This window comes from Neolamprologus brichardi, chromosome 3, assembly GCF_056152115.1.
Source record: "Neolamprologus brichardi isolate AB-2024 chromosome 3, ASM5615211v1, whole genome shotgun sequence".
In the NCBI taxonomy this organism is placed as follows: domain Eukaryota; kingdom Metazoa; phylum Chordata; class Actinopteri; order Cichliformes; family Cichlidae; genus Neolamprologus; species Neolamprologus brichardi.
In genome coordinates, this window is record NC_142106.1 from 38,910,869 (window position 1) to 38,914,919 (window position 4,051).

Here is a 4,051-nt window from a genome sequence, read left to right on the forward strand (position 1 = left end):
TTTCAGGGTATGAAAATCCCCTGCTTTCATGCTTTCACTAGGGTAACTCACCGTGTCACAAAGGTGAGATCATCTTAATCTGGTTCCTCGAGCATGAAAATGAGTTTACTGTACTTACGCAGATTCTTCCACTGACCGCTGTGGCACACCTGCACCAGGGTAAACCTCCGCCTACCCTACTCCTGCTTTACAGGTGAAAATAGAGCAACAGGACCTCTAGTCTTTGATTTTATTTATTTTCTGCTGTGTTTTAATTGCATCTATTTGAAAGAGTGAGTGTAAACACAAAAAATATTTCATTTTATGTGCTGGAATGTGCAGAAAATAGGTTTAAATGTTAAACTAATTTCTTCAAGTCAGAGAATGGTGCATATAATTTAATTTTTGCTTGATGCATAAAGTTAAAAGATTAAAACTAATAAAACAAGTTTAAAGAAAGAGACTTTTCCATTTGATTACATTTTGTATGATGGATTATGCAGAAAAAGTAGAATTGGGCTGAAAGATCTATCGCTTTATCACCTATTCAGGTTGTAAATCGTGTTTTTAAAAAGTAACTAAGTAATTAATTACTTTCGAAAATAAGTAATCAGTAAAGTAACGGGATTACATTTTTGGGGAAGTAATCAGTAATTAGTTACTGATTACTTTTTTCAAGTAACTTGACCAACACTGCTCATATGTGAAACAGAGTAACACCTATATTGCACTGGTCAGTGATTGCCAAGAGGATAGCGAGACATGACAGTATACAAACTGTAATGCTGAACTTTATTGGGGGGCGGGCTTACAATCTTAGAGACTGTCACACCATCCTAACTCTCTTCCAAGTTCCCACCATCCAACCCCCACCCCACACGATGCAAACACACACTTTAATCATTTAGATTTCCATTATCACAGCTTCCTCTTCTCATTACTCAACCTAGTTCCCCTCACTACTGAGCCATGAACCAAAATTAATTCATTACCTTGTCTTCACCAGAAGATTGCTATCTTAGCCGGCTTTGAGTTCTCATTTCAAACTCAAACATTTGATTTTTTTTTTCCTATAGTTTCTCACAAAACCTACCCAGATTAATTAGAATAACGTTGCTCAAAGAGAGAAGAGGCAGCGTACAATCCAACTGCTCGAGGGAGAAATGGCAAAGAGGAGGAAGACTACAGGATGAGTCTGTATCACTGAAGCACTGAAGCAATTTCACAGAGACTGGAAAAGTGTGACTGGGAGGTTCCCATCTACTTGTCAGTCACAGAAACCTGTGCCTAGTGGCTTTGAACACTGTGTGCGACCGTGCTCGGCGCTTGTTCTTTTTACTCGTCGTCTCTCCACCCCTCCCACCGCCTATTTCGCTCCTGCTTCAGTGCATTTCATATCTAAGGGAAAACAAACAAGCAATGTCATTCCTCTATTATTTGCCAAGAAGCCCACTGCTCAAGCCTTGACACTTGCATAATGAGAAGTAGATGTACATGCAGCCCTTCTCAGATGAGAGCTCAATTAATTGATCTACAGCAACAGCCCAAAGAGTTTGAGGAGTTTAGTGCAGGAGGAAAAACACACAGAGGCAGAAAGTGTGGAAAGTGCAACGCCGAATGCAGTGTTGCTCTCTGCAGTGTTGCTCTCTGCAGTGTTGCTCTCTGCAGCTGCATTTCACGTGCATTTAAAATTGCTCGACTTGTGGTTTTTAGCAATTGAGACCAATTTGATCACATATAAACTGAGACAGCTGTTTGTATAAATTCTTTGCCACTTTGGCCAGTGTTAAAAAACAGGAGTCTCAAGTTACTCAGATGATCTTTTGATAGCCACATAAAAGAAGGTGAACTCTGGGCTTGGGTGTGATTGGGACTTTGATCAATGACTGGGGAAACTCATTACGAGCGTGGGCCAGTGCGTGAGGCATACCCTAATTGTGTGCCAGTCTGTAATTCTGTGCTGTAATTGACAGCTGGATGAAGCAGGTGTGCCCAGTGACACAGCAACGCGATGAGAGAGACAGAGGAGAAAGGGACAGAGAGATCACCAGATGAGGAAACGAGAGTGCTAGTGGGTTTTTTTTTAAGATAAAGGGAAACATTTAACATTTCTCGACATGCATATATATGAGGAGATTTAACATGAAAGTAGCTATGTGGATTGTGCACGTTTTGCTTTTGGCGCTGAATATTTCAATTATATAATCGGGTGTTACCCAGAAAACTTTCCCGTGATATTAAACTGAATTAATGAAGTAAAAACTGTGTTAGGAGAGAAACTGTTGAAGCGTGTGGCACCAGGTGCTGTGCAACTAAACATGTTTTATATTATAAAATGGAAAACATACACCGACAAGACACTTCTGTGTCAGGTGTGCGGATGCAGGACCCAAACGCAGGACTCTTTGAATGAAGATGCGTTTATTTACAGTACAGTGTCTTTTGTGCGTGCTCTAGGTGAGTATGTGTGCTCTTGACTCCCGTGTAGTATTTTCTCCTAGTTACTGTGGCCCGTGTTTCCGCTCCCTCTGTTTCCGTGTGTTCGCTCGTCCTTCCGTTTCCGCCATCGGTTTCTCATACAACAATCCAGCATCGACGGGAGCTCAGCCACTCTCCTAAGAAGCTCCTGAGATCAGGCTTGATCAGCTGCAGGTGTGTGATGCGCTCCAGGTGCAGCGAGTCTCCCATGGTGGGACACATTCTCCAGGTCTGCTGTCCCAGGAAAACCAGGACACAAGCACAACGCATAACCCTGGCTGGTCACCATGCAGGGACTGCCAGCACAAGATAACCCCAGAAAATGTTTATCAAGCACATGAGTCCTGGGTCCCCAGGCCCTTGACAACCTGATATATTGTTCATTTTCTACTTTACTCCTAGAAACTTTACCTTTGCTGTTAGCAGTAACCAAATGGTAAACTAAAGCTAGAAAGCTTCATCAACAAGTGAGTCATGTCCCATAGTTCCAAAAAGGTCACAAGAGGTCAATGAAAGCTTTCAAAGAGGATGCTTTGACACGTACACAACAGCTGTAACAGGGCAGCGCAGCGGCGGAGGGGTGTAGCACTGTCACCTCACAGAAAGAAGGTTCCTGGTTAAAATCCCAGCTGAACCTTTTCTATGTGGAGTTTGCGTGTTCCTCCTGTGTTCAGGGATCCTCTGGCTTACACTCACAGTCCAAGAGATGCATGTTAGCTTAACTGGGGATGGATGTGAGGTAGATAAAGTGAGAGTTAACTACAGATCACACTTTAGCTATGCATCCATATAAAAGTGCTTTGAGTGGTCAGTAAGAAAGGTGCTACATAAATGCGAGTTCACGGCCTTTGGTCTTGCAATGTGTTCTAAGTGTTATTTAATGCTAAATAATTCTAGATGTAGTTATGAGGATCATTTTATGATATGGCAGTAATGACAGTGTTTAACTGCTTTAACGGTTGCATAATAAATCCCAAACAGCTCCAGAATATTCCTGTCAACTTCACTTTCACTAAAATAAAATGATGATGGCTGTTTGTCTTAGGTCAAGTAGGACACGATGTTGTGTGACAGCATTAAACCTAATATATATATATATATATATATATATATATATGTGTGTGTGTGTGTGTGTGTGTGTGTGTGTGTACATGACACTGTCCTGACTAAACAGGTATGTATTTACCTATACTGTGAAGACAGGTAAAATGAACAGTGTATAAGGGTTCAATTCAATCAGTTTTATTCATATATCACCAAATCACAACAGCAGTCGCCTCAGGACACTTTACACTGTAAGGTAAAGACACTGCAATAATAATACCGAGAAAATCCCAGCAAAGCAAGAAACCTCGGGCAGAACCAGTCTCATGGAGGGACAGCCATCTGCCGGTTGGGGGTGGTTAGATAGTGATGTTGGAATACTATCAATTATGGTTCCATACTTACGATTCAGACAGAGCACCTCATATAATCTGTCAGCTTACTGTTAATATTCTGCTGATAAGAACTTTTAGTGCAGCCTTTGAAAAAAATGCTAAGAATAAACATCCAGCATATACACCTACCTGATTATTTTAAATGGACTGGTTCT